The sequence below is a fragment of the Lepisosteus oculatus genome, unplaced genomic scaffold (genome assembly GCF_040954835.1).
Source record: "Lepisosteus oculatus isolate fLepOcu1 unplaced genomic scaffold, fLepOcu1.hap2 HAP2_SCAFFOLD_39, whole genome shotgun sequence".
NCBI classification, from domain to species: Eukaryota; Metazoa; Chordata; class Actinopteri; order Semionotiformes; family Lepisosteidae; genus Lepisosteus; species Lepisosteus oculatus.
The window spans coordinates 735,495-747,736 of NW_027167923.1; the positions used below are offsets into that span (position 1 = coordinate 735,495).

The window sequence follows — 12,242 nt, forward strand, 5'->3', positions numbered from 1 at the left end:
ATCCATCCCTGGTCTCCCACGTGACAGGCGGGGATACGCACCACTATACTAACGAGGAGCGCTTGCTTGGCGCTTGAAGACACTTCCTCTTGCGGCTACTACTGTTTCCGGTTTCGTCTTTTCTTTTCATTCCTCCCAGAGGAGCGCATGAAAACGTTTCCATCTCCGCCATCCTCACCCCTCCAATGCTATGGTCCCTGCTCCTCCTGGTGCACTGCAAACACTCATTCAGCCGGTTCTTTCAGTTTGAATAATTAGGTCTTCAAAGGCTGGAAGTAGGGCGCAAGACATGCCAATGCCAAAAGCGTGGCTGTGTGCTTCCAGCTGTGAAATGTCACTGGTGGATGTTAAAGACATTACTTCCAAGGCAGCAGGTCCAAGCGATTTAGCGTTTGTACAAGAAGCAGGAAGAGAGAAACGGCACTCCGCCTTTTTCTGGGCAGGCCGAAGCGACAGGAGAAGGGCGCCGTAGTCGGCAGGATTCGAGCCGACGCGGGGAGTCCCCAATGGCTTTCTAGCCCTTCGCCTTAACCGCTCGGCCACGACTACAGGGAGCGCCGCCGCCGCCGGCTTGCGATCATTTAACACGGAGGGCGAGGCGGCGGCGGTAACCTTTTTCAATGTCGCTCTCCGTTTCCCCCCCAAAAAAGCCAAATGACATGCTAGCACTCGGACACCCTTCAGAAGACTGAAGGGTGGCTTAAAGCTGGAAGGATTAGGTCTCCTCCTTCCGACGCGACAATCGAACTTCCTTAGGCAGAGAGAAAGCAACATCGAGGAGCGTCAACAAGACTTTAGAAGCTGCGACACACGCCACTTTCAGTCGCAGACACAGCAGTTTTAAAGGCAGGAATCGCCTTTGCGAACGCCATGAGAAACAGAACGCAAGCTGTCCTGTCCTGCGGTTTAACAAACAGCCACGGCTTTCATGCGACTGGACATTTCTTTTCTGGAGCGAATTCACTTTCAACTTCAAGAAATTCACACAACTTGCGAAATACGAAATACAAATCGGGCTCATCGCTGCACAAGAAATACCGCCGGCTGGCAAGAAAATGACAACGGTGTTTTTCCTTAACGAAAAACTTCCCATGGAGAAAAACAACGGCTGTGCGTCTCTGTCGGCTTGATTCAGTTTAATGCAAGTATTCATTCTCCTCCTGGAAAATACAGCTTGCGAAAGATGAAATACAATTCTTGGCTTTTCTGGGTGAGTGCAGAAGAAATCCTGCCGGCTGGCAGAAGAATTCCAGCCTTTTTTACTCTTTAACCACAAACTTGCGAATGATACAAAGCAAGCGGGGTGCGTTTCTGTGCAGCTGTTAACTGAACAGCTGCTGCTTCAAGCCCACCCAGGGCTCATTCCGATTTCAACATCATGCCCCCTGAAGGTAGACTGGATTTCTTTGCGAAGCATTCACCCTTTGGACGTTTCAGGAAAGGTGCGTGTCGATGCCAGACTTGAAAAGCTTTCCATACAAAGAAACAACATAGTGCTTTTGATTGATGGGAAACGGCAAGAGCGGTTTGAGCAGCTCCGGCCTCTCAACCGCTTTACAAAGTGATCGCCACCTCGGTAGCCAGTTTAGAAGGCTGAAAAGGATGCTGGAAGCACAGCGACGTTCTAAAACCAGCGCTTGAAAAGCATCTGCATACATAAAATGTCCATTTCCCCAAAGCTGAATCTGCAGCTTCAGAAGATTGTCAGCTATACGTTTTCGTTCTTTGTTTCCTTTTTTACATGACAAGCTTTCGAGAAATGAACTGTCTATTGTGATGAAGGCTGCATTAGAAATTGTGCATCTAGCTTAGTTCAATGAAATCGGGAGGTGCGCCTGTCTCAAGCGGATGGCTCTTTGCAGGCACACTACGGAAACCTGCGGGCGCAAGTTGGGAGAAGTGACTCTTGCAGAGTGTTGAGCTTCGAGAAGAGGGCTCCGCTCAGGAAGATATTTCCACATGTTGAAGAGTCGCTTTTCGCCCTTTCTTTCCCACATTTTTCCAGTGCGGTTATTGATCGCGTTCAAAATGTTTTCCCAACGTACGTGTTACCTGCAAAATCACAGTGAAACTGTTATGGCGAAAAGATTCCTAATAGTTATTGTATTAGAATAGCTCTCCAATTTCTTAGCCTTCGTACACGCAATGTTTAAGGAAACGCTAGAGTAAATGAAACTGTAAATAGACAGGAGCTCTTCTTAGTTTTCATACAAGTTATGATGGCTGCAGCTCCTATCTGCGTCCGGGTGACCGGAGCCAAGGGATTATCTGCGGAACCTTTGATTTATCTCTCGGGCAAGGAGCTAGATACGCCCTTTTCATCTCAGTTTGATCACACCTGTGCATTAAAACGCAGTGCTCGGTACCATCGAGGTGTAAGAGGTTCAAGGATGAGCGGGAAACTTTGTTAATAAGGAGACGGGCACCGCCCAACGTGGGGCTCGAACCCATGACCCTGAGATTAAGAGTCTCATGCTCTACCGACTGAGCTAGCCGGGCGCCGGTGGCGCAGGTGGTTAACTTGTCCCTGTTGACGGCAATTTGACAAGGTATACTTCCTGGCTTTTCATCATGTGCTGACCGGATTCGAGAGTAGCACACCCTGTTCTTTGTTGATTACTGTACCTCCAGCAGCGCAAATGTCAGTAATCATTGAAATGTATGACCTACAATCTCCTCAGCATTGTGGACTTCTCAGTGATCATCCTTCTACGTTCTGCTGTAGTTTTCATGCAAGTGAAAACCGTGCTCCAAATAACAGCGGCACAGTTGTATCCTGCGGTAAGCATTCTTCTAATTCCATCGTTTTGCTCCAGGTAAAAGGTAGCGCATCATAGTGTTGATATTCCAAGGTTTCAGAGTCCGTATTGGATGGCTTGGATGCAGACATCGCTCAGAGCTCCCAGTATGATTTTCCCGAGTTCAGTTTTGCAGTGTTTTAGTGCTTTACTACTTCCAGTGGGCCTTTGAATGCTCTGCTAAGTAGAGACGTGACATAATTACTAATGCGACCGAGTGTGCTGGCTGTTCCTGGTTCGTAATGATTAACGCGAGAAATCAATATAAACATAACTGCTTCGATTTCGAGGTTCAGTTGAAGCATTCGAAGAAACTATCAAAGACCTCAGAACAACCGAAGACACATTTGGTCATCTCCGTATTGGTGAAGATTAAAGAGTCCCGCAAGTGTCAAGCTTGCACAAACACACACGAGAGAGAAACTCAGGACAGAACTTAAAGTAAGGGAGATGCAGACTATTTGAAGGCACTTTGCTAACCCAATGGCATGATTATGAATCATGCATAGGACACACGTAGCAGAGGATGGTTTTGATCTATCGACCTCTGGGTTATGGGCCCAGCACGCTTCCGCTGCGCCACTCTGCTGACGGCCGCTCTGCGCGTGGCGCACAACGGCTCTTTTTATTTCCTACATAAGTGATGAAAGAGTTGAAAGTTTCAACGACAAACGCAGACGTCACTTTGAGCGCTTGGTGTTGTAGCACAAATCATCACATGCTGCTCTACACTGGATTATAAAAGCCGACACATTTTCCAAACATTTTAATGCTGGAGTCACAATGTAGTATTAATAACAGTGCGATACTCGAGGAGCGTAGTGGGATCGCGGTGGCTCATCAGACCGCCCCGGAATTAGGGGCCAGCGTCAGGATGGCCGAGCGGTCTAAGGCGCTGCGTTCAGGTCGCAGTCTCCCCTGGAGGCGTGGGTTCGAATCCCACTCCTGACAAAAAGCTTGCTCAGTGCCGTCTCCAGTCGGGTGCAAATGGGTGAAGCAGCCTGCCGCGGGGAACGTGCGCCGATAGGCGTAGGTGTATCCCCTGCCTCTTCCGATTTAGCTCGTGCTCCATAGGATGGAAGCGGATGCTCTGGCTTTTTCACTCGAATATAACCTGATCACAACAGAAGGCCGTGCAGCCCAGTGCTGGTTTAAGAATGCCTCGTGTCTTCAGGCCCCTATTCCTTCAGGTTACCCCTTTGGAATAGTCGTCCGAAAAAGACGGGAAAGGAAAAGCATGTAAGCTCCCACACACTGCGTTAGCATTAGCGGTTGGAATCTGATGGGAGAAAAGCAACCTGGCTCGCCGTCAAGCAATCCATCCCTGGTCTCCCACGTGACAGGCGGGGATACGCACCACTATACTAACGAGGAGCGCTTGCTTGGCGCTTGAAGACACTTCCTCTTGGGGCTACTACTGTTTCCGGTTTCGTCTTTTCTTTTCATTCCTCCCAGAGGAGCGCATGAAAACGTTTCCATCTCCGCCATCCTCACCCCTCCAATGCTATGGTCCCTGCTCCTCCTGGTGCACTGCAAACACTCATTCAGCCGGTTCTTTCAGTTTGAATAATTAGGTCTTCAAAGGCTGGAAGTAGGGCGCAAGACATGCCAATGCCAAAAGCGTGGCTGTGTGCTTCCAGCTGTGAAATGTCACTGGTGGATGTTAAAGACATTACTTCCAAGGCAGCAGGTCCAAGCGATTTAGCGTTTGTACAAGAAGCAGGAAGAGAGAAACGGCACTCCGCCTTTTTCTGGGCAGGCCGAAGCGACAGGAGAAGGGCGCCGTAGTCGGCAGGATTCGAGCCGACGCGGGGAGTCCCCAATGGCTTTCTAGCCCTTCGCCTTAACCGCTCGGCCACGACTACAGGGAGCGCCGCCGCCGCCGGCTTGCGATCATTTAACACGGAGGGCGAGGCGGCGGCGGTAACCTTTTTCAATGTCGCTCTCCGTTTCCCCCCCGAAAAAGCCAAATGACATGCTAGCACTCGGACACCCTTCAGAAGACTGAAGGGTGGCTTAAAGCTGGAAGGATTAGGTCTCCCCGTTCCGACGCGACAATCGAACTTCCTTAGGCAGAGAGAAAGCAACATCGAGGAGCGTCAACAAGACTTTAGAAGCTGCGACACACGCCACTTTCAGTCGCAGACACAGCAGTTTTAAAGGCAGGAATCGCCTTTGCGAACGCCATGAGAAACAGAACGCAAGCTGTCCTGTCCTGCGGTTTAACAAACAGCCACGGCTTTCATGCGACTGGACATTTCTTTTCTGGAGCGAATTCACTTTCAACTTCAAGAAATTCACACAACTTGCGAAATACGAAATACAAATCGGGCTCATCGCTGCACAAGAAATACCGCCGGCTGGCAAGAAAATGACAACGGTGTTTTTCCTTAACGAAAAACTTCCCATGGAGAAAAACAACGGCTGTGCGTCTCTGTCGGCTTGATTCAGTTTAATGCAAGTATTCATTCTCCTCCTGGAAAATACAGCTTGCGAAAGATGAAATACAATTCTTGGCTTTTCTGGGTGAGTGCAGAAGAAATCCTGCCGGCTGGCAGAAGAATTCCAGCCTTTTTTACTCTTTAACCACAAACTTGCGAATGATACAAAGCAAGCGGGGTGCGTTTCTGTGCAGCTGTTAACTGAACAGCTGCTGCTTCAAGCCCACCCAGGGCTCATTCCGATTTCAACATCATGCCCCCTGAAGGTAGACTGGATTTCTTTGCGAAGCATTCACCCTTTGGACGTTTCAGGAAAGGTGCGTGTCGATGCCAGACTTGAAAAGCTTTCCATACAAAGAAACAACATAGTGCTTTTGATTGATGGGAAACGGCAAGAGCGGTTTGAGCAGCTCCGGCCTCTCAACCGCTTTACAAAGTGATCGCCACCTCGGTAGCCAGTTTAGAAGGCTGAAAAGGATGCTGGAAGCACAGCGACGTTCTAAAACCAGCGCTTGAAAAGCATCTGCATACATAAAATGTCCATTTCCCCAAAGCTGAATCTGCAGCTTCAGAAGATTGTCAGCTATACGTTTTCGTTCTTTGTTTCCTTTTTTACATGACAAGCTTTCGAGAAATGAACTGTCTATTGTGATGAAGGCTGCATTAGAAATTGTGCATCTAGCTTAGTTCAATGAAATCGGGAGGTGCGCCTGTCTCAAGCGGATGGCTCTTTGCAGGCACACTACGGAAACCTGCGGGCGCAAGTTGGGAGAAGTGACTCTTGCAGAGTGTTGAGCTTTGAGAAGAGGGCTCCGCTCAGGAAGATATTTCCACATGTTGAAGAGTCGCTTTTCGCCCTTTCTTTCCCACATTTTTCCAGTGCGGTTATTGATCGCGTTCAAAATGTTTTCCCAACGTACGTGTTACCTGCAAAATCACAGTGAAACTGTTATGGCGAAAAGATTCCTAATAGTTATTGTATTAGAATAGCTCTCCAATTTCTTAGCCTTCGTACACGCAATGTTTAAGGAAACGCTAGAGTAAATGAAACTGTAAATAGACAGGAGCTCTTCTTAGTTTTCATACAAGTTATGATGGCTGCAGCTCCTATCTGCGTCCGGGTGACCGGAGCCAAGGGATTATCTGCGGAACCTTTGATTTATCTCTCGGGCAAGGAGCTAGATACGCCCTTTTCATCTCAGTTTGATCACACCTGTGCATTAAAACGCAGTGCTCGGTACCATCGAGGTGTAAGAGGTTCAAGGATGAGCGGGAAACTTTGTTAATAAGGAGACGGGCACCGCCCAACGTGGGGCTCGAACCCATGACCCTGAGATTAAGAGTCTCATGCTCTACCGACTGAGCTAGCCGGGCGCCGGTGGCGCAGGTGGTTAACTTGTCCCTGTTGACGGCAATTTGACAAGGTATACTTCCTGGCTTTTCATCATGTGCTGACCGGATTCGAGAGTAGCACACCCTGTTCTTTGTTGATTACTGTACCTCCAGCAGCGCAAATGTCAGTAATCATTGAAATGTATGACCTACAATCTCCTCAGCATTGTGGACTTCTCAGTGATCATCCTTCTACGTTCTGCTGTAGTTTTCATGCAAGTGAAAACCGTGCTCCAAATAACAGCGGCACAGTTGTATCCTGCGGTAAGCATTCTTCTAATTCCATCGTTTTGCTCCAGGTAAAAGGTAGCGCATCATAGTGTTGATATTCCAAGGTTTCAGAGTCCGTATTGGATGGCTTGGATGCAGACATCGCTCAGAGCTCCCAGTATGATTTTCCCGAGTTCAGTTTTGCAGTGTTTTAGTGCTTTACTACTTCCAGTGGGCCTTTGAATGCTCTGCTAAGTAGAGACGTGACATAATTACTAATGCGACCGAGTGTGCTGGCTGTTCCTGGTTCGTAATGATTAACGCGAGAAATCAATATAAACATAACTGCTTCGATTTCGAGGTTCAGTTGAAGCATTCGAAGAAACTATCAAAGACCTCAGAACAACCGAAGACACATTTGGTCATCTCCGTATTGGTGAAGATTAAAGAGTCCCGCAAGTGTCAAGCTTGCACAAACACACACGAGAGAGAAACTCAGGACAGAACTTAAAGAAAGGGAGATGCAGACTATTTGAAGGCACTTTGCTAACCCAATGGCATGATTATGAATCATGCATAGGACACACGTAGCAGAGGATGGTTTTGATCCATCGACTTCTGGGTTATGGGCCCAGCACGCTTCCGCTGCGCCACTCTGCTGACGGCCGCTCTGCGCGTGGCGCACAACGGCTCTTTTTATTTCCTACATAAGTGATGAAAGAGTTGAAAGTTTCAACGACAAACGCAGACGTCACTTTGAGCGCTTGGTGTTGTAGCACAAATCATCACATGCTGCTCTACACTGGATTATAAAAGCCGACACATTTTCCAAACATTTTAATGCTGGAGTCACAATGTAGTATTAATAACAGTGCGATACTCGAGGAGCGTAGTGGGATCGCGGTGGCTCATCAGACCGCCCCGGAATTAGGGGCCAGCGTCAGGATGGCCGAGCGGTCTAAGGCGCTGCGTTCAGGTCGCAGTCTCCCCTGGAGGCGTGGGTTCGAATCCCACTCCTGACAAAAAGCTTGCTCAGTGCCGTCTCCAGTCGGGTGCAAATGGGTGAAGCAGCCTGCCGCGGGGAACGTGCGCCGATAGGCGTAGGTGTATCCCCTGCCTCTTCCGATTTAGCTCGTGCTCCATAGGATGGAAGCGGATGCTCTGGCTTTTTGACTCGAATATAACCTGATCACAACAGAAGGCCGTGCAGCCCAGTGCTGGTTTAAGAATGCCTCGTGTCTTCAGGCCCCTATTCCTTCAGGTTACCCCTTTGGAATAGTCGTCCGAAAAAGACGGGAAAGGAAAAGCATGTAAGCTCCCACACACTGCGTTAGCATTAGCGGTTGGAATCTGATGGGAGAAAAGCAACCTGGCTCGCCGTCAAGCAATCCATCCCTGGTCTCCCACGTGACAGGCGGGGATACGCACCACTATACTAACGAGGAGCGCTTGCTTGGCGCTTGAAGACACTTCCTCTTGCGGCTACTACTGTTTCCGGTTTCGTCTTTTCTTTTCATTCCTCCCAGAGGAGCGCATGAAAACGTTTCCATCTCCGCCATCCTCACCCCTCCAATGCTATGGTCCCTGCTCCTCCTGGTGCACTGCAAACACTCATTCAGCCGGTTCTTTCAGTTTGAATAATTAGGTCTTCAAAGGCTGGAAGTAGGGCGCAAGACATGCCAATGCCAAAAGCGTGGCTGTGTGCTTCCAGCTGTGAAATGTCACTGGTGGATGTTAAAGACATTACTTCCAAGGCAGCAGGTCCAAGCGATTTAGCGTTTGTACAAGAAGCAGGAAGAGAGAAACGGCACTCCGCCTTTTTCTGGGCAGGCCGAAGCGACAGGAGAAGGGCGCCGTAGTCGGCAGGATTCGAGCCGACGCGGGGAGTCCCCAATGGCTTTCTAGCCCTTCGCCTTAACCGCTCGGCCACGACTACAGGGAGCGCCGCCGCCGCCGGCTTGCGATCATTTAACACGGAGGGCGAGGCGGCGGCGGTAACCTTTTTCAATGTCGCTCTCCGTTTCCCCCCCAAAAAAGCCAAATGACATGCTAGCACTCGGACACCCTTCAGAAGACTGAAGGGTGGCTTAAAGCTGGAAGGATTAGGTCTCCTCCTTCCGACGCGACAATCGAACTTCCTTAGGCAGAGAGAAAGCAACATCGAGGAGCGTCAACAAGACTTTAGAAGCTGCGACACACGCCACTTTCAGTCGCAGACACAGCAGTTTTAAAGGCAGGAATCGCCTTTGCGAACGCCATGAGAAACAGAACGCAAGCTGTCCTGTCCTGCGGTTTAACAAACAGCCACGGCTTTCATGCGACTGGACATTTCTTTTCTGGAGCGAATTCACTTTCAACTTCAAGAAATTCACACAACTTGCGAAATACGAAATACAAATCGGGCTCATCGCTGCACAAGAAATACCGCCGGCTGGCAAGAAAATGACAACGGTGTTTTTCCTTAACGAAAAACTTCCCATGGAGAAAAACAACGGCTGTGCGTCTCTGTCGGCTTGATTCAGTTTAATGCAAGTATTCATTCTCCTCCTGGAAAATACAGCTTGCGAAAGATGAAATACAATTCTTGGCTTTTCTGGGTGAGTGCAGAAGAAATCCTGCCGGCTGGCAGAAGAATTCCAGCCTTTTTTACTCTTTAACCACAAACTTGCGAATGATACAAAGCAAGCGGGGTGCGTTTCTGTGCAGCTGTTAACTGAACAGCTGCTGCTTCAAGCCCACCCAGGGCTCATTCCGATTTCAACATCATGCCCCCTGAAGGTAGACTGGATTTCTTTGCGAAGCATTCACCTTTTGGACGTTTCAGGAAAGGTGCGTGTCGATGCCAGACTTGAAAAGCTTTCCATACAAAGAAACAACATAGTGCTTTTGATTGATGGGAAACGGCAAGAGCGGTTTGAGCAGCTCCGGCCTCTCAACCGCTTTACAATGTGATCGGCACCTCGGTAGCCAGTTTAGAAGGCTGAAAAGGATGCTGGAAGCACAGCGACGTTCTAAAACCAGCGCTTGAAAAGCATCTGCATACATAAAATGTCCATTTCCCCAAAGCTGAATCTGCATCTTCAGAAGATTGTCAGCTATACGTTTTCGTTCTTTGTTTCCTTTTTTTACGACAAGCTTTCGAGAAATGAACTGTCTATTGTGATGAAGGCTGCATTAGAAATTGTGCATCTAGCTTAGTTCAATGAAATCGGGAGGTGCACCTGTCTCAAGCGGATGGCTCTTTGCAGGCACACTACGGAAACCTGCGGGCGCAAGTTGGGAGAAGTGACTCTTGCAGAGTGTTGAGCTTCGAGAAGAGGGCTCCGCTCAGGAAGATATTTCCACATGTTGAAGAGTCGCTTTTCGCCCTTTCTTTCCCACATTTTTCCAGTGCGGTTATTGATCGCGTTCAAAATGTTTTCCCAACGTACGTGTTACCTGCAAAATCACAGTGAAACTGTTATGCCGAAAAGATTCCTAATAGTTATTGTATTAGAATAGCTCTCCAATTTCTTAGCCTTCGTACACGCAATGTTTAAGGAAACGCTAGAGTAAATGAAACTGTAAATAGACAGGAGCTCTTCTTAGTTTTCATACAAGTTATGATGGCTGCAGCTCCTATCTGCGTCCGGGTGACCGGAGCCAAGGGATTATCTGCGGAACCTTTGATTTATCTCTCGGGCAAGGAGCTAGATACGCCCTTTTCATCTCAGTTTGATCACACCTGTGCATTAAAACGCAGTGCTCGGTACCATCGAGGTGTAAGAGGTTCAAGGATGAGCGGGAAACTTTGTTAATAAGGAGACGGGCACCGCCCAACGTGGGGCTCGAACCCACGACCCTGAGATTAAGAGTCTCATGCTCTACCGACTGAGCTAGCCGGGCGCCGGTGGCGCAGGTGGTTAACTTGTCCCTGTTGACGGCAATTTGACAAGGTATACTTCCTGGCTTTTCATCATGTGCTGACCGGATTCGAGAGTAGCACACCCTGTTCTTTGTTGATTACTGTACCTCCAGCAGCGCAAATGTCAGTAATCATTGAAATGTATGACCTACAATCTCCTCAGCATTGTGGACTTCTCAGTGATCATCCTTCTACGTTCTGCTGTAGTTTTCATGCAAGTGAAAACCGTGCTCCAAATAACAGCGGCACAGTTGTATCCTGCGGTAAGCATTCTTCTAATTCCATCGTTTTGCTCCAGGTAAAAGGTAGCGCATCATAGTGTTGATATTCCAAGGTTTCAGAGTCCGTATTGGATGGCTTGGATGCAGACATCGCTCAGAGCTCCCAGTATGATTTTCCCGAGTTCAGTTTTGCAGTGTTTTAGTGCTTTACTACTTCCAGTGGGCCTTTGAATGCTCTGCTAAGTAGAGACGTGACATAATTACTAATGCGACCGAGTGTGCTGGCTGTTCCTGGTTCGTAATGATTAACGCGAGAAATCAATATAAACATAACTGCTTCGATTTCGAGGTTCAGTTGAAGCATTCGAAGAAACTATCAAAGACCTCAGAACAACCGAAGACACATTTGGTCATCTCCGTATTGGTGAAGATTAAAGAGTCCCGCAAGTGTCAAGCTTGCACAAACACACACGAGAGAGAAACTCAGGACAGAACTTAAAGAAAGGGAGATGCAGACTATTTGAAGGCACTTTGCTAACCCAATGGCATGATTATGAATCATGCATAGGACACACGTAGCAGAGGATGGTTTTGATCCATCGACCTCTGGGTTATGGGCCCAGCACGCTTCCGCTGCGCCACTCTGCTGACGGCCGCTCTGCGCGTGGCGCACAACGGCTCTTTTTATTTCCTACATAAGTGATGAAAGAGTTGAAAGTTTCAACGACAAACGCAGACGTCACTTTGAGCGCTTGGTGTTGTAGCACAAATCATCACATGCTGCTCTACACTGGATTATAAAAGCCGACACATTTTCCAAACATTTTAATGCTGGAGTCACAATGTAGTATTAATAACAGTGCGATACTCGAGGAGCGTAGTGGGATCGCGGTGGCTCATCAGACCGCCCCGGAATTAGGGGCCAGCGTCAGGATGGCCGAGCGGTCTAAGGCGCTGCGTTCAGGTCGCAGTCTCCCCTGGAGGCGTGGGTTCGAATCCCACTCCTGACAAAAAGCTTGCTCAGTGCCGTCTCCAGTCGGGTGCAAATGGGTGAAGCAGCCTGCCGCGGGGAACGTGCGCCGATAGGCGTAGGTGTATCCCCTGCCTCTTCCGATTTAGCTCGTGCTCCATAGGATGGAAGCGGATGCTCTGGCTTTTTCACTCGAATATAACCTGATCACAACAGAAGGCCGTGCAGCCCAGTGCTGGTTTAAGAATGCCTCGTGTCTTCAGGCCCCTATTCCTTCAGGTTACCCCTTTGGAATAGTCATCCGAA

General features: G+C 48.7%; 3 non-coding genes across 3 annotated transcripts; all 3 read left to right on the forward strand.

Annotated features, from left to right (window-relative positions):
* Nucleotides 1-3,666: 3,666 nt before the first annotated feature.
* Nucleotides 3,667-3,749, forward strand: trnal-cag (transfer RNA leucine (anticodon CAG)). The gene has a single exon. It is a non-coding gene; the product is annotated as a tRNA-Leu (tRNA).
* Nucleotides 3,750-7,780: 4,031 nt separating this feature from the next.
* Nucleotides 7,781-7,863, forward strand: trnal-cag (transfer RNA leucine (anticodon CAG)). The gene has a single exon. It is a non-coding gene; the product is annotated as a tRNA-Leu (tRNA).
* A 4,030-nt stretch (nucleotides 7,864-11,893) lies between these two features.
* trnal-cag (transfer RNA leucine (anticodon CAG)) lies at nucleotides 11,894-11,976 on the forward strand. The gene has a single exon. It is a non-coding gene; the product is annotated as a tRNA-Leu (tRNA).
* The last annotated feature ends 266 nt before the right edge of the window (nucleotides 11,977-12,242 follow it).